The sequence below is a fragment of the Schistocerca piceifrons genome, chromosome 8 (assembly GCF_021461385.2).
Source record: "Schistocerca piceifrons isolate TAMUIC-IGC-003096 chromosome 8, iqSchPice1.1, whole genome shotgun sequence".
Lineage (NCBI taxonomy): Eukaryota > Metazoa > Arthropoda > Insecta > Orthoptera > Acrididae > Schistocerca > Schistocerca piceifrons.
In genome coordinates this window covers 206875492-206894820 of record NC_060145.1, presented here as the reverse complement: position 1 = coordinate 206894820, position 19329 = coordinate 206875492, and the positions used below count along the sequence as shown (strand labels likewise).

The 19329-nt window shown below is 40.3% G+C and overlaps 1 protein-coding gene across 6 annotated transcripts in view; it reads left to right on the top strand.

The window, feature by feature from the left end:
- The window catches only part of LOC124711403 (DNA ligase 4), a 296581-nt gene that overhangs the window by 238436 nt on the left and 38816 nt on the right, over positions 1 to 19329 (top strand). The window lies entirely within an intron of this gene.

The following is a 19329-nucleotide window of genomic DNA, read 5'->3' as shown; positions in this document are numbered from 1 at the left end:
TTTTCCAAGGAGAGTGGGATCTAAATAGTGTAGAACACCAAACCATAACTTGTGCTAGCCATAGTCTAAATAAGCATGAACTGAATTACACAGCTACTGAAAAAGAACTATTGGTGATTGTATGGAGTATCCAAAAATTTCAGACACTAGTATGGGGGTCAGAAATGTTTATACTAATCATCAAGCTCTATCCATTCTAATCCGATTGTTGCACAGTATGTTAATGCGATGGATGCTTTTCCTACAGGAATGTGATATTCAAATACCATACATATAAAAGGTTCTGAGAATATTGTACTGGATGCTTTGTCTAGGTTACCCATAGGAATGGAAGAGTTAAAACATACAGAAGGACCCAGTGTTATTTTTGCAATCAATTTTATGTCAGTAGAATATTCAAACATCAGGGTACAAGAGATGGCTCAAACAATAACAGAAAATATCCATCATGATCCCTATTTTACAGAAATGTTTCCTATCTGTATCTGGAATTCCTTACCTCCTAATCCAGTGGGAAAATGGAAAATAATGGGTCCTAATTTGTTTTGGAGAGACAGTGTAACATTGCAATGATGGCGTTTTTGCATTCCAAAAGTAATGGAAGACACACTTGTGTGGCACGTTCATACAGGATATGGACACTTCGGAATTAAAAGGTTTATAGCCCATATGAATAAGTTTTATTATTTTATGAAGCTAGGGCATGAACCATGGACCTTGCTGTTGGTGGGGAGACAGCGTAACATTGCAATGTTGGCGTTTATGCATTCCGAAAGTAATGGAAGACACACTTGTGTGGTACGTTCATACAGGATATGGACACTTCAGAAACAAAAAGTGTATAGCCCATATGAATAAGTTTTATTATTTTAAGAAGCTAGGGCATGAATCATGGACCTTGCTGTTGATGGGGAGGCTTTCGTGCCTCAGCAATACAGATGGCCGTACCGTAGATGCAACCACAACGGAGGGGTATCTGTTGAGAGGCTAGACAAACGTGTGGTTCCTGAAGAGGGGAAGCAGCCTTTTCAGTAGTTGCAGGGGCAACAGTCTGGATGATTGACTGATCTGGCCTTGTAACACTAACCAAAACAGCCTTGCTGTACAGTCCCCCATTCGGATCTCCGGGCGGGGACTACTCAAGAGGACGTCGTTATCAGAAGAAAGAAAACTAGTGTTCTACGGATTGGAGCATGGAATGTCAGATCCCTTAATTGGCCAGGTAGGTTAGAAAATTTAAAGAGGGAGATGAATAGGTTAAAGTTAGATATAGTGGGAATTAGTGAAGTTCGGTGGCAGGAGGAACAAGACTATTGGTCAGGTGAATACAGGGTTATAAATACAAAATCAAATTGGGGTAATGCAGGAGTAGGTTTAATAATGAATAAAAAAAATAGGAGTGCAGGTAAACTACTACAAACAGCATAGTGAACACATTATTGTGGCCAAGATAGACACGAAGCCCATGCCTACTACAGTAGTACAAGTTTATATGCCAACTATCTCTGCAGATGATGAAGAAATCGATGAAATGTATGATGATATAAAAGAAATTATTCAGGCAGTGAAAGGAAATGAAAATTTAATAGTCATGGATGACTCGAATTCGGGAGTAGGAAAAGGAAGAGAAGGAAACATAGGTGAATATGGATTGGGGGTAAGAAATGAAAGAGGAAGCCGTCTGGTAGAATTTTGCACAGAGCATAACTTAATCATAGCTAACACTTGGTTCAAGAAACATAAAAGAAGGTTGTATACATGGAACAATCTTGGAGATACTAGAAGGTATCAGATGGATTATATAATGGTAAGACAGAGATTTAGGAACTTGGTTTTAAATTATAAGACATTTCCAGGGGCAGATGTGGACTCTGACCACAATCTATTGGTTATGAACTATACATTAAAACTAAAGAAACTGCAAAAAGGTGGGCATTGAAGGAGATGGGACCTGGATAAACTGAAAGAACCAGAGGTTGTTCAGAGTTTCAGGGAGAGCATAAGGGAACAATTGACAAGGATTGGGGAAAGAAATACAGTAGAAGAAGAATGGGTAGCTTTGAGGGATGAAGTAGTGAAGGTAGCAGCAGAGGATCAAGTAGGTAAAGAGACGAGAGCTAGTAGAAATCCTTGGGTGACAGAAGAAATATTGAATTTAATTGATGAAAGGAGAAAATATAAAAATGCAGTAAATGAAGCAGGCAAAAAGGAATACAAACATCTCAAAAATGAGATCAACAGGAAGTGCAAAATGGCTAAGCAGGCATGGCTAGAGGACAAATGTAAGGATGTAGAGACTTATCTCACTAGGGATAAGATAGATACTGCCTACAGGAAAGTTAAAGAGCCCTTTGGAGAAAAGAGAACCACTTGCATGAATGTCAAGAGCTCAGATGGAAATCCAGTAATAAGCAAAGAAGGGAAAGCAGAAAGGTGGAAGGAGTATATAGAGGGTCTGTGCAAGGGCGATGTACTTGAGGACAATATTATGGAAATGGAAGAGAATGTAGATGAAGACGAAATGGGAGATACGATACTGCGTGAAGAGTTTGACAGAGCACTGAAAGACCTGAGTCGAAACAAGGCCCCGGGAGTAGACAACATTCCATTAGAACTACTGAAGGCCTTGGGAGAGCCAGTCCTGACACAACTCTACCATCTGGTGAGCAAGATGTATGAGACAGGTGAAATACCCTCAGACTTCAAGAAGAATATAATAATTCCAATCCCAAAGAAAGCAGGTGTTGACAGATGTGAAAATTACCAAACTATCAGTTTAATAAGTCACAGCTGCAAAATACTAACACAAACTTTTTGTAGAAGAATGGAAAACTGGTAGAAGCCAACCTCGGGGAAGACCAGTTTGGATTCCATAGAAATATTGGAACACGTGAGGCAATACTGGCCTTACGACTTATCTTAGAAGAAAGATTAAGGAAAGGCAAACCTACATTTCTAGCATTTGACAATGCTGACTGGAGTACTCTCTTTCAAATTCTAAAGGTGGCAGGGGTAAAATACAGGGAGCGAAAGGCTATTTACAATTTGTACAGAAACCAGATGGCAGTTATAAGAGTTGAGGGACATGAAAGGGAAGCAGTGGTTGGTAAGGGAGTGAGACAGGGTTGTAACCTGTTCCCGATATTATTCAATCTGTGTATCAAGCAAGCAGTAAAGGAAACAAAAGAAAAATTTGGAGTAGGTATTAAAATTCGTGGAGAAGAAATAAAAAGTTTGAGGTTCACCGATGACATTGTAATTCTGTCAGAGACAGCAAAGGACTTGGAAGAGCAGTTGAACGGAATGGACAGTGTCTTGAAGGGAGGATATAGGATGAACATCAACAAAAGCAAAACGTGGATAGTGGAATGTAGTCGAATAGTCGGGTGATGCTGAGAGAATTAGATTAGGAAATGAGGCAATTAAAGTAGTAAAGAAGTTTTGCTATTTGGGGAGCAAAATAACTGATGATGGGTGAAGTAGAGAAGATATAAAATGTAGAATGGCAGTGGCAAGGAAAGCGTTTCTGAAGAAGATAAATTTGTTAACATCGAGTATAGATTTAAGTGTCAGGAAGTCGTTTCTGAAAGTATTTGTTTGGAGTGTAGCCATGTGTGGAAGTGAAACATGGACGATAATTAGTTTGGACAAGAAGAGAATAGAAGCTTTTGAAATGTGGTGCTACAGAAGAATGCTGAAGATTAGATGGGTAGATCACATAACTAATGAGGAGGTATTGAATAGGGTTGGGGAGAAGAGGAGTTTGTGGCACAACTTGACAAGAAGAAGGGACTGGTTGGTAGGACATGTTCTGAGGCATCAAGGGATCACAAATTTAGCATTGGAGGACTGCTTGGAGAGTAAAAATCATAGAGGAAGGCCAAGAGATGAATACACAAAGCAGATTCAGAAGGATGTAGGTTGCAGTAAGTACTGGGAGATGAAGAAGCTTGCACAGGATGGGGTAACATGGAGAGCTGCATCAAACCAGTCTCAGGACTGAAGACTACAACAACAACAGGGCATAAAATAGCTTCTTTGATAAGAACTTGTGAAATTTGCCAGAAAGTGAAAGAGAATGATACTCATGTGAAGTACAAAATGTATCCGATTTTTTTGGACCAGTTCCAAAAGGAAAGGGAGGAGTGTCATACATTTTGGTCATCATAGAGTCTTCGCCAAAATATGTTAAACTATATCCAATCAAAGGAGCCAATACACAAACAGTTATACACTGTTTACAATAATACTTTCTGGAAGTACGTAAACGAAAACAGTTTCTTACGGATAATGGCCCACAATTCATGAGTAACACATTTAAAGAATTTCTAGCATGGGAAGTCATTCGTCAAGTTTTAATATCCGACTATAACCCGTCCTCGAATCCATGTGAACTAGTAATGAAGGAAATTGGAAAGCTATGCCATACCTACTGCCATGAGAAACATACTTTGTGGGCAATGAAAATCAAAGACTTTGAACTTATTCTAAATGACTTACCACATTTATTGACTAGTTTGACACCATTAAAAGTAATAATCAAACCCTTGGTAGGAGAACCTCTGATTAAATGTTTTAATTGGCGTGAACAACCTATTGTCAATTACGAACTGGATCAGGAAATTGTTTCGAAGAACTTAGTTGAAAAGGCACAACAAAGATTAAGTAAACATAATGAAAAGGGTGTGGTACCGCAATACCAAGTTGATGACCTAGTCCTCATAAAACAACATCTTCAAAGCTCGACGCTAAAGAAAGAGACCCACAAATTTTTACAAAAATATGAAGGACCTTACCGAGTACAAACGGTAATCCATTCCAAGACATTATTTTTAGTGGATCCTGCAACTGGACAGAGAAGGGAAAGTATAATGTAAAGGACGTAAAGTTATTTATCCCTCAGGGATGTTAACATTCTGAGTTAACGGGTGTAGTGATGACTGTCGGATCCCGAGTTGTTTCCTGTGTTTCTTCCAAAATAGTTTTCCTGCACTGAATTCCTTTAAAATCTTAAACTATTCTGTCATTTATTCCTACAATCTTAAACTATCCTGTAACCTTATATCTTAGTAAACCGGATATGATAGTCAAATAAAAAACAATCCTAGAGAATCACAGTATCGTGACAAAAGTCACAAAATTTTGTAGGGATTATTTTGGAAAGTTTAAATTCTATGCACAACTAGCCTTATTACATTTTATGGAAGTTTACAAGTGTCAAAAGAACACTTTGATTTTGCCCAGAGTTCCTCCAAACTACACAAAAATACTACAATTAGTACATACTTAGGAAAGGTAGTACAAAACAGAAAGTACAATACTCAGGTGTCATGAACATCTAAAGTTTATGATTGGAAATAAATAAGTAGTCTCACGATTCCTAAATACTAGTCAAGCTTACTAAACCACGAACAAATGCTCATGTCTAAACAAAGTAGTGTAAGAAAACAGTAAAAAGACTGTAAGCACACACCTGATTAAGAGAGTACATAGAACTGTAGTTGAAAAAAACAGTATATAAACATGTAGAAGAAAAGTAAAATGTTATCATGTGTGATGTACATAATGATTTTATAAAATATTGCGTGTTAGATCTGGGAGAGAGGGGGTGGGGGGAGAATATGTAGTGCTTTGAGAATTTCAGCGTAAATTCTATAGAACCACTCAGCCTTCCACCGTCTTGAACACGTGATATTTTAGTTGTGAGTGGGGGAAAGGAACCCTATCTACTGTGCGTCACCTGTCTGTGTGTGCAGGTGTGAAGTTTGCGTATGAAGAAGGTACACACAGCAGTCGAACGGCACCTTCAAGTACTTGTCAGTCCATCCATGGAAATCAAAACCCAGCCTTATTTAACATAATTTTAGTTTTGAAAGATGAATAAGAGTGTCATTTTTCAAGTATTTTAAATGGTTCCAAAATGTATGTGAAAGGTTCAAATACTTAAAGGTTTAAATTTATACAACTTCTGTGCACTCTGTTTTGTACTGAAATTAGCCTGTCAATGAACTAAAAATGTGTTTCACTGCTTCAGTATCTTCCTTTGATATAGAGCGATGCCTTCCTGTTGAACCAATAGGAACTGGAGCACAAACAATCTTCAAAACATTATGAACAGGAAGTGAGCACTGATGGCATTGTTGCTGTCCTTCAGCTGGAAACCTATATCCAGCAGCTGGTCCATGTGGTTGTATAAAGTTCACTACAATTTCATTTAACTCATAACTGGTGTCTATAATCTCAGCAATCCACCAGTCACAGTCATAGACACCACAAGCAACCCCCTTCACATGCCCAACCAAGGTGTCATATGTCATGTGCTCCAGTAAGTTCTTGAAAGATGCCACACAAAGTTAACAATTTGCGCACTACACACATAAACAGACATCTCTTGGTGGGTGTGGAACTACCCACTTAGGTCCTAGTGCATAAAATTTTGATCTTCCAATATGTGAAGTTGTATTGTTGCTCATATAAATTGCAAAAGTTTATTTAATACTGCATGTCATGTACCTCTTCACTTTCACAACTTTTTGACCTTCGACATTTACAGTTATAATGTCTTTTTTGTTGGCACTCTGGCAAGAACAGTCCCATTTATCTTCCAGATAAAATGACTGCACTATTTGAACGTGAGCTGCTTCTACAGGATGACCATAATACGGATCTGATCTTCCAAATACTCATATTACAGACCTCACATTTCTTGATTTGTCTACAATGTACTTTGATATTGATGGTTATTGTTGTTGTGGTCTTCAGTCCAGGGACTGCTTTGATGCAGCTCTCTGTGCTACTCTATCCTGTGCAAGCTTCTTCAATTCCCAGTACCTACTGCAGCCTACATCCTTCTGAATCTGCTTAGTGTATTCATCTCTTGGTCTCCCTCTACGATTTTTACCCTCCACACTGCCCTCCAATACTAAATTGGTGATCCCTTGATGCCTCAGAACATGTCCTACCAACTGATCCCTTCTTCTAGTCAAGAAGTGCCATAAATTTCTCTTCTCCCCAATTCTATTAAATACCTCCTCATTAGTTACATGATCTACCCATCTAATCTTCAGCATTCTTCTGTAGCACTACATTTTGAAAGCTTCTATTCTCTTCTTGTCTAAACTATTTACCGTCCACATCTCACTTCCATACATGACTACACTGCATACAAATACTTTCATAAACGACTTTCGGACACTTAAATCTATACTTGATGTTAACAAATTTCTCTTCTTCAGAAACGCCTTCCTTGCCATTGCCAGTCTACATTTTATATCCTCTCTACTTCGACCATCATCAGTTACTTTGCTCCCCAAATAGCAAAACTCCTTTACTAATTTAAGTGTCTCATTTCCTAATCTAATTCCCTCAGCATCACCCGACTTAATTCGACTACATTCCATTATCCTCGTTTTGCTTTTGTTGATGTTCATCCTATATCCTCCCTTCAAGACACTGTCCATTCCGTTCAACTGCTCTTCCAAGTCCTTTGCTGTCTCTGACAGAATTACAGTGTCATCAGTGAACCTCAAAGTTTTTATTTCTTCTCCATGGATTTTAATTCCTACTCCAAATTTTTCTTTTGTTTACTTTACTGCTTGCTCGATATACAGATTGAATAACATCAGAGTTAGGCTACAACCCTGTCTCACCCCCTTTCCCAACCACTGCTTCCCTTTCATGCCCCTCGACTCTTATAACTGCCATCTGATTTCTGTACAAACTGTAAAGAGCCTTTTGCTCCCTGTATTTGACGCCTACCACCTCCAGAATTTGAAAGAAAGTATTCCAGTCAGTATTGTCAAATCTCTAAGTCTGCACATGCTAGAAACATAGGTTTTCCTTTCCTTAATCTATCTTCCAGGATAAGGCATAGGGTCAGTATTGCTTCGCATGTTCCAACATTTCCACAGAATCCAAACTAATCTTCCCCGAGGTTGGCTTCTACCAGTTATTCCATTCATCTGTAAAGAATTCGTGTTAGTATTTTGCTGCCATGACTTATTAAACTGATAGTTCGGTAATTTTCACATCTGTCAACCTCTGCTTTCTTTGGGAGTGGAATTATTATATTCTTCTTGAAGTCTGAGGGTATTTCTCCTGTCTCATACATCTTGCTCACCAGATGGTAGAGTTTTGTCAGGGCTGGCTTCCCAAGGCTATCAGTAGTTCTAATGGATTGTTGTCTACTCCCAGGGCCTTGTTTCAACTTAGGTCTTTCAGGGCTCTGTCAAACTCTCCATGCAGCATCATATCTCCCAATTCATCTTCCTCTACATCCTCTTCCATTTCCATAATATTGTCCTCAAGTAAATCACCCTTGTATAGACCCTCTGTACACTCCTTCCACCTATTTGCTTTCCCTTCTTTGCTTAGAACAGGGTTTCCATCTGAGCTCTTGATATTCATACAAGTGGTTCTCTTTTCTCCAAAGGTCTCTTTAATTTTCCTGTAGGCAGTATCTATCTTACCCATAGTGAGATAGGCCTCTACGTCCTTACATTTGTCCTCTAGCCATCCCTGCTTAGCCATTTTACACTTCCTGTCGACCTCTGTTTTGAGATGTTTGTATTCCTTATTTCCTGCTTCATTTACTGCATTTTTATATTTTCTCCTTTCGTCAATTAAATTCAATATCTCTTCTTTTACCCAAGGATTTTTACTAGCCCTTTTCTTTTTACCCACTTGAGCCTCTCCTGCCTTCACTATGTCATCTCTCAAAGCTACTGTATTTCTTTCCCCCATTCTTGTCAATCATTCCCTAATGCATTTCCTGAAGCTCTCTACAACCTTCGGCTCTGTCAGTGTATACAGGTCCCATCTCCTCAAATTCCCATCTTTTTGCAGTTTCTTCACTTTTAATCTACAGTTCATAACCAATAGATTGTGGTCAGAGTCCACATCTGCACCTGGAAATGCCTTACAATTTAAAACCTGTTTCCTAAATCTCAGTCTTACCAATATACAATCTGTCTTAAACTTTTCGGCATATCCAAGCATCTTCCATGTATACAACTTTCTTTCATGATTCTTTAACCAGCTGTTAGCTATGATTAAGTTATGCTCTGTGCAAAGTTCTACCAGGCAGCTTCCTCTTTCATTCCTTACCCCCATTCCATATTCATGCACTATGTTTCCTTCTCTTCCTTTTCCTACTATCGATTCCAGTCCCTTCACTATCTGAATAATTTCTTTTACCTCATCATACATTTCATCAATCTCTTCATCATATTCGGAGCTAGTTGGCATACAAACTTGTTCTACTGTGGTAGTCATGGGCTTCGTGACTATCTTGGCCGCAATAATGCATTCGCTATGCTGTTTGTAGTAGCTTACCCGCATTCCTTTTTTTTTTTTTTTTTTTATTCATTATTAAACCTACTCCTGCATTACCCTTATTTGATTTTGTATTTATAACCCTCTATTCACCTGATCAATAATCTTGTTCCTCCTGCCACCGAACTTCACCAATTCCCACTATATATAACTTTAACCTATCCATCTCCCTTTTTAAATTTTCTAACCTACCTGCCCGATTAAGGCATCTGATATTCCATGCACCAATCTGTAGAATGCCAGTTTTCTTTCTCCTGATAACGATGTCCTCCTGAGTAGTCTCTTGCCTGGAAATCTGAATGGGGGACTATTTTACCTCCAGAATATTTTACCCAAGAGGACACAGTCATAATTCGACCATACAGTAAAGCTGCATGCCCTCAGGAAAAATTACGGCTGTAGTTTCCCCTTGCTTTCAGCCATTTGCAGTACCAGCACAGCAAGGCTGTTTTGGTTAGTGTTACAAGGCCAGATCAGTCAGTCATCCAGACAGATGCCCCTGCAATACTGAAAAGGCTGCTGCCCCTCTACAGGGACCACACGTTTGTCTAGCCTCTCAACAGATACTCCTCTGTTGTGGTTACACCTACGGTACGGCTATCTGTATTGCTGAGGCACGCAAGCCTCCCCACCAATGTCAAGGTCCATGGTTCAGGAGGGGAGGGATACTGATGGAACATGGTTCAAAATTGCTTTCTTTGATAATGTCTCTGGAACAACAACCAAAACTTGCACCTTTTCACTGTAGGATGCACAATATTCAGCAGCTGAATTGATATTTGTAAAAAATTCCTGGCAAGAGGTGCAAGAGTGCTTTTGTTCATTTTCTTCTGAATATGGATTTCTAGTTTGAAGACGGTGTTCAGTTTTGCTGTAGTGTATTCATCAATTGCTTTAGTAATTCCTCTGTGCTTTTTTGATGCGTAGAGTTTATGACTTAACTTCACTTACCAGAATTTGTTAAGAGGACTAACACCTACTTCTGTAGTTGAATGATTCAGGGTATTTAATTTTTCGTCTGTTGATGCAAAATTTACATCATCTGCACCATAGGAGGCTTCATCTAGTACAGATACTATCATTGTTGTTATTCTGTCAAAACATTTAGAACACAAAAAGTTGTCACTGGAAACATCTTCACTTTGGAACAGAGTCATCAAAGATGATGTGACTTACCAAACGAAAGTGCTGGTAGGTTGATAGACACACAAACAAACACAAACATACACACAAAATTCAAGCTTTCGCAACAAACGGTTGCTTCATCAGGAAAGAGGGAAGAAAAAGGACAGGTATACACTCGCACACACACACATATCCATTCGTACATACACAGACACAAGCAGACATTTGTAAAGGCAAAGAGTTTGGGCAGAGATGTCAGTTGAGGCGGAAGTACAGAGGCAAGGATGTTGTTGAAAGACAGGTGAGGTATGAGCGGCAGCAAATTGAAATTAGCGGAGATTGAGGCCTGGCGGATAACGAGAAGAGAGGATATACTGAAGAGCAAGTTCCCATCTCCGGACTTCTGACAGGTTGGTGTTAGTGGGAAGTATCCAGATAACCCGGATGGTGTAACACTGTGCCAAGATGTGCTGGCTGTGCACCAAGGCATGTTTAGCCACAGGGTGATCCTCATTACCAACAAACACTGTCTGCCTGTGTCCATTCATGCGAATGGACAGTTTGTTGCTGGTCATTCCCACATAGAAAGCTTCACAGTGTAGGCAGGTTAGTTGGTAAATCACGTCGGTGCTTTCACACGTGGCTCTACCTTTGATCGTGTACACGTTCCGGGTTACAGGACTGGAGTAGGTGGTGGTGGGAGGGTGCATGGGACAGGTTTTACACCGGGGGCGGTTACAAGGGTGGAGCCAGAGGGTAGGGAAGGTGGTTTGGGGATTTCATAGGGATGAACTAAGAGGTTACGAAGGTTAGGTGGACGGTGGAAAGACACTCTTGGTGGAGTGGGGAGGATTTCATGAAGGATGGATCTCATTTCAGGGCAGGATTTGAGGAAGTCGTATCCCTGCTGGAGATCCACATTCAGAGTCTGATCCAGTCCCGGAAAGTGTCCTGTCACAAGTGGGGCACTTTTGAGGTTCTTCTGTGGGAGGTTCTTGGTTTGAGGAGATGAGGAAGTGGCTCTGGTTATTTGCTTCTGTACCAGGTCGGGAGGGTAGTTGCGGGATGCGAAAGCTGTTTTCAGGTTGTTGGTGTAATGGTTCAGGGATTCCAGACTGGAGCAGATTCGTTTGCCACGAAGACCTAGGCTGTAGGGAAGGGACCGTTTGATGTGGAATGGGTGGCAGCTGTCATAATGGAGGTACTGTTGCTTGTTGGTGGGTTTGATGTGGACGGACCTGTGAAGCTGGCCATTGGACAGGTGGAGGTCAACGTCAAGGAAAGTGGCATGGGATTTAGAGTAGGACCAGGTGAATCTAATGGAACAAAAGGAGTTGAGGTTGGAGAGGAAATTCTGGAGTTCTTCTTCACTGTGAGTCCAGATCATGAAAATGTCATCAATAAATCTGTACCAAACTTTGGGTTGGCAGGCCTGGGTAACCAAGAAGGCTTCCTCTAAGTGACCCATGAATAGGTTGGCGTACGAGGGGGCCATCCTGGCACCCATGGCTGTTCCCTTTAATTGTTGGTATGTCTGGCCTTCGAAAGTGAAGAAGTTGTGGGTCAGGATGAAGCTGGCTAAGGTAATGAGGAAAGAAGTTTTAGGTAGGGTGGTAGGTGATCGGCGTGAAAGGAAGTGCTGCATTGCAGCGAGGCCCTGGACGTGCGGCTTATTTGTGTATAAGGAAGTGGCATCAATGTTTCAAGGATGGTTTCTGGGGGTAACAGACTGGGTAAGGATTCCAGGCGTTCGAGAAAGTGGTTGGTGTCTTTGATGACGGATGGGAGACTGCATGTAATGGGTTGAAGGTGTTGATCTATGTAGGCAGAGATACGTTCTGTGGGGGCTTGGTAACCAGCTACAATGGGACGGCCGGGATGATTGGATTTGTGAATTTTAGGAAGAACGTAGGGGTGCGGGGTGTTGGTGGGGTCAGGAGGTTGATGGAGTCAGGTGAAAGGTTTTGTAGGGGGCCTAAGGTTCTGAGGATTCCTTGAAGCTCTGCCTGGACATCAGGAATGGGATTACCTTGGCAAACTTTGTATGTAGTGTTGTCTGAAAGCTGACACAGTCCTTCAGCCACATACACCCGACGATCAAGTACCACAGTCATGGAACCCCTGTCCGCCGGAAGAATGACGATGGATCAGTCAGCCTTCAGACCACGGATAGCCTGGGCTTCAGCAGTGGTGATGTTGGGAGTAGGATTAAGGTTTTTTAAGAAGGATTGAGAGGCAAGGCTGGAAGTCAGAAATTCCTGGAAAGTTTGGAGAGGGTGATTTTGAGGAAAAGGAGGTGGGTCCCGCTGTGACGGAGGACGGAACTGTTCCAGGCAGGGTTCAATTTGGATAGTGTCTTGGGGAGTTGGATCATTAGGAGTAGGATTAGGATCATTTTTCTTCGTGGCAAAGTGATATTTCCAGCAGAGAGTATGGGTGTAGGACAGTAAATCTTTGACGAGGGCTGTTTGGTTGAATCTGGGAGTGGGGCTGAAGGTGAGGCCTTTGGATAGGACAGAGGTTTCGAATTGGGAGAGAGGTTTGGAGGAAAGGTTAACTACTGAATTAGGGTGTTGTGGTTCCAGATTGTGTTGATTGGAATTTTGAGGTTTTGGGGGGAGTGGAGCTGGAAGTGAGAGATTGAGTAGATGGGAGAGACTGGGTCTGTGTGCAATGAGAGGAGGTTGAGGTTTGCTGGAAAGGTTGTGAGGGGTGAGTGAGTTGCCTTTCCGGAGGTGGGAAACCAGGAGATTGGATAGCTTTTTGAGGTGGAGGGTGGCATGCTGTTCTAATTTACGGTTGGCCTGTAGGAGGATGTTCTGAACAGCCGGTGTGGATGTGAGAGAGGAAAGACTGAGGACTTTTATTAAGGATAGGAGTTGACGGGTGTGTTAATTGGCTGAGTTGATGTGTAGGTGAAGGATTAGGTGGGTGAGGGCAATGGATTGTTCAGTTTGGAACTGGTATAGGGACTGATGGAAAGAAGGGTTACAGCCAGAGATGGGAACTTTAAGTGTGAGGCCTTTGGGGGTAATGCCAAATGTCAGACAAGCCTGAGAAAATAAAATATGGGAGTGTAATCTGGCTAGGGTGAAGGCATGTTTGCGGAGGGAATGTAAATAAAACTTAATGGGGTCGTTGTGGGGATGGTGTGAGGGTGACATGGTATTAGAAGGTGGAAAGTGTAACATGAGACTGAAATGAAAATAAAAATATATGGGGAGATATACAGGTGAACTGGAAAGCAACTGCAGATCTGGTGTGAAAAAAAGCAAAAAGGTTGGTTATAGCTGGGCTATGTTGATCCTGTGGTGAACTTGGGTTGGTAGACAACGATGTGCACAAAGGTTAGGTGGTTGTGTTGCCGCCAAAACACGTTAAAGGGTGGAGCAATTCGGGAAAATTTCGAAAAAACTGTGTGTAAATGTATTAAAAGGAGTGGTTTTGTGGTGGCAGATTGTGAAAATGAGGCTAACAATTGTCTGACGAAGAAATAATGACGTTAAAACCAGTGGGAAGCAGCTAGTGTAAAACCTGTCCCATGCACCCTCCCACCACCACCTGCTCCAGTCCTGTAACCCGGAAGGTGTACACGATCAAAGGCAGAGCCACCTGTGAAAGCACCCACGTGATTTACCAACTGACCTGCCTACACTGTGAAGCTTTCTATGTGGGAATGACCAGCAACAAATTGTCCATTTGCATGAATGGACACAGGCAGACAGTGTTTGTTGGTAATGAGGATCACCCTGTGACTAAACATGCCTTGGTGCACGGCCAGCACATCTTGGCACAGTGTTACACCATCCGGGTTATCTGGATACTTCCCACTAACACCAACCTGTCAGAACACCGGAGATGGGAACTTGCCCTTCAGTATATCCTCTCTTCTCGTTATCTGCCAGGCCTCAATCTGTGCTAATTTCAATTTGCCCTCGCTCATACCTCACCTGTCTTTTAACAACATCTTTGCCTCTGTACTTCCACCTCAACTGACATCTCTGCCCAAACTCTTTGCCTTTACAAATGTCTGCTTGTGTCTGTGTATGTACGGATGGATATGTGTGTGTGTGCGCGAGTGACACACAAACAAACACAAACATACACACAAAATTCAAGCTTTCGCAACAAACGGTTGCTTCATCAGTAAAGAGGGAAGGAGAGGGAAAGACGAAAGGATGTGGGTTTTAAGGGAGAGGGTAAGGAGTCATTCCAATCCCGGGAGCGGAAAGACTTACCTTAGGGGGAAAAAATGACGGGTATACACTCGCACACACACACATATCCATCCACACATATACAGACACAAGCAGACATATTTAAAGACCAAATAACTTTAAATATGTCTGCTTGTGTCTGTATATGTGTGGATGGATATGTGTGTGTGTGCGAGTGTATACCCGTCCTTTTTTCCCCCTAAGGTAAGTCTTTCCGCTCCCGGGATTGGAATGACTCCTTACCCTCTCCCTTAAAACTCACATCCTTTCGTCTTTCCCTCTCCTTCCGTCTTTCCTGATGAGGCAACAGTTTGTTGCGAAAGCTTGAATTTCATGTGTATGTTTGTGTTTGTTTGTGTGTCTATTGACCTGCTAGCACTTTCATTCGGTAAGTCACATCATCTGTGTTTGCCTTTACAAATGTCTGCTTGTGTCTGTGTATGTGCAGATGGATATGTGTGTGTGTGCGAGTGTATACCTGTCCTTTTTTCCCCCTAAGGTAAGTCTTTCCACTCCCGGGATTGGAATGACTCCTTACCCTCTCCCTTAAAACCCACATCCTTTCGTCTTTCCCTCTCCTTCCCTCTTTCCTGACGAAGCAACCATTGGTTGCGAAAGCTAAAATTTTGTGTGTATGTATGTGTCTGTTTGTGTTCCTATCGACCTGCCAGTACTTTCGTATGGTAAGTCACATCATCTTTGTTTTTATATGCAAATAGTCAGCACATTTCTCTCTCCTGTAGCCTCAGTCAGAAGATATTTCAAACAGTCCTTTTTCATGAAACACACGCCAACTGTGTCAACTACCAAATTCCTCACAAAAACATAGAAGTCACTGGATGGTCACAGATTTCTTAGAAGCCTCTTCAGTAAACAAATTATCACTGAACAACTACAATACACAAACCTGCAATGAACTGCTACGAAAAAGAAACTGACAAGAAACTGGAACAAAGTGTAAGAAATATCTGCAACAATGAAAGTGGAAATAAATAACTGCAACAAAGACAATAGAAATAAACATTTAACAAAGAAATTAGTTAGAAACAACTTCAGTGAAAATATACATTACCCTTGAAAGTTAAAAAAAATGATTTTTTAAAAAAATAAAACCTGTCCAACTTAAAAGTGAACACTCTCCTTTATGGAGAAAATAGTACTGCATGATACTAATCAACGGAAAAAAAAATCTAACTTTTCTGGATTAACATTTTTGGGAAAAAAAAATTTTCTGTAAATTATAAAAAAATTCAAAAGGTGACAGTAAAAGAACTTTGACAGATTTGTCCAAATGGAGGATACCATTGTAATCATAAAACAATTATCTTTCAAATAAAAAAAACTCTAACAAAATATCTAGAACTGTTACAGAGATATAGCATTTTAAAAAATTTTCCGAAATTTCCATCTTCAGAAAGGTGTCTTTGGAGGCCTGTGGGGGCAGGAATGTTTTGTAGAAATAAAAAAAAAAACTGTTTCTTACTTACTCCTGAATTTTAACAAAATTCAATAACATCTAAGACTGTGAAGGCAAACTCCCCCTCCCCTGCCTGAAGTGTTAGTTTTCAAAATAAGTATCTTTCTGCTACTGTTTGTGTTCACATGTGACTAGCATATTCTTAAAATGATCTCAACATTACGAGAACTATCTTTGACATCTTATAGTTTTTGGTTTGGTGAAATGATCTATAAAAGAAACTAACTTTGCACAGAATCAAATCTGTTTCAAACTGCCAAATTTTCATTAACAACTCTTTTAAAAATTGTAGCAATTTTGCCAAATGCATCACTACTTTTATGAATAGAAATGCAATAATGTGAATGTAAACATATTAGAAGTACGTTTATCTGCAATAGAAAACTATGCCATATGTAGCGAAATAGCAGTGTCTTTAAATTTGTGTCTTCTGTTTGTATTGGTTCACATATACTGTCATGTTGGTTTGAGAGCATAGAGATATTATAACGGGAATTATCAAGACATCACAAACTTGAAGTTGATGTCCGCCAAGCTAGTTACCCCAAACATTAGCTTCTGGTGTAAATGTTTTCGTACATCACTTACGAGTGTATGAATCATTCTGATTATAGTCTGCAGTGTAAAGGAATCACATTTCTTTCATAGTGGTCTCATTCAAAAAATGTTTTGTTTTATATATACAAATTTTGGTTGCACTGTTTATTATAATTGTTGTGGTTTTATTTCTGTCAAAGTTCTTGTGGTGAACACTGTGTGAAGGAAAGATTGGAAATGAGCCAAACATACCAAATAATGTTCTCATTTATTTTCAGGGAGAGAACACACAATGAATATCAGTTTTGCCAGTCCCTATTACCGAAAATACTGGGTTACAAAAGTAATCTTTTCAGATCACTTACTTCTCTTCTTGAATCACTTTGCTGATTTTCACAGCTTTGTCCATTATTAGTATTTTGCACATTTTCTTTGTTATGGCCCACAGCTGATGTTTTCACGCTACTACAATTTTCTTGGCGCTTCTGGTCTTCAGTTTCATCCTTCAGTGAACACATCTCACTTTTTTTTACAATGTATATATCACTTAACAACACTTTTATAATTTCATCTTTTGACTGGACTGCCAATGGTACATATGCATTTTCTTCTTCTAAACAGTTGGAACATGACCACTGAAAATCATCAGTGTAAATTTTAGCATATCTTGGCGCATTTTTCATTCAACCAAAAGATGCATTTAACACATGGAATTCCTTTGATTACCCATTTATAACATTTCTTACATGATGCCCTGTTTAATGTATTCTTTTTATGGAGTGACGTGACTCGAGACTCTACACCCAGCACCACCATATGAACTATTTAAAGAACCAGACACTGTAACAAAAATAAAAGCTAAAATGATTAAGTGGAATGGTCATGCACTGGAATCACAACTAGATAGATTCCTTAAGATTGGGGTATGAGTGGTCCCAGAAGGAAGAAGACCACCAGGACAGGTGAGAACAAGATATTATAGATGGGTAACTGTAGGATGATCTCTGACAGTTGTCAGTGGGCTGGGCACTCTGCAGTATGGATTAAATTCTAATATTTACACTGAGGGGCATATATTTTTCATAAATCTGATATTTGTATTAAACATATCTTGACTCTGCCAGGGTACAGACAGCTGATACTAGCCTGTGTAGTAGTGGTTGTTGTTGTTGTTCAGTCCAAAGACTGATGCGATGCAACTTTGCATCCTTGTCTATTGTGTGCCTCTTCATCTCTGCATAACTACTGCAACTTACTTCCACTTCAACCCAAAGGGCAATCAAAAAGTTTCTGTTCGAAGGTCATACAGTCCAGAATCAGTATGTGAATGAGCCAAAAACGACATGAACTGTGAGGCAATCATCCCATCTATGCATCAGTTTGAAGACACCCCTTTGGTAAAACGCAGCTGCATGAAGTAGTCCATAACTGTCTGCCATACATCCTAGTCCAGTAGGACTCATCAACCCTTCAAGGCCATTTTTTGGGGGCCGAAGATGTGATAATTGCCTGGGGAGAGATCAGGACTACCGGGGGGTTGTTTGAGTCTCTCCTACATGATTAGGCTGGCCTTCCAGATCGACTGGCATCTCTTGGCAAAGCACAACCAACACAGAACTTGATGCAGCATTCCACAATACTGGTTTTTGACAGACATGCTGCCCCATAGACATTCTTCATTCTCCAGTGGATGTCTGCCACTGTTTGTCCTTCGGCAGCCAAGAAAAAAATAACAGCATGTTGGTTCTGTTCAGACACATTTATAGTGTCACCATAGTTCATGTTTCCACATTTATCACTTGCATGTGCTCACAGACCCTTTCTAAATGCAGTAATATCAGTGATTTGTCTGTTCCATAATCATTGCACTACAATGTGTAACCACTGTATGAGAACAATTGATAATTAAATTAGGCTGGCCTTCCAGATCGACTGGCATCTCTTGGCAAAGCACAACCAACACAGAACTTGGTGCAGCATTCCACAATACTGGTTTTTGACAGACATGCTGCCCCATAGACATTCTTCATTCTCCAGTGGATGTCTGCCACTGTTTGTCCTTCGGCAGCCATGAAAAAAATAACAGCATGTTGGTTCTGTTCAGACACATTTATAGTGTCACCATAGTTCATGTTTCCACATTTATCACTTGCATGTCAGAAAGATCCACTTGCCACACTGATCCCTGGGCGATGTGTCAGTGCTTATATACCCACATGGGTTTGATGATACATATGTGTGTGCGAGCCTACATGGACTTCTGCCACACTTCCTTTTTTGATTTGCCTTCAATTATGTGTTTCACATGTTAGAACTTTCACATTTCATTGCTATCCAACAAAATGTGTTAATATATAGTACTGTAAACCAATCATAACATTTCTGTTGCAGTGGTAGATTATTTAGTTTTCTTGGAAGTTTCATATTAGAATAGTCATTTTTATGGAGAAAAGACAGAGTAGATAAAAATAAATTACTTAGAGCAGAACAAATATTTATTAATTATTGTTTTTCCTGTTGACATGTAAAGATATTGTTTTAGTTTGACTCGTTCTAATCAATTATCACTTTCTTGAATTTGGTATATAAAGAACCTTTTTGAAATTATTAAAAAGAATGTATTTTGCGAGTTGAAAACAA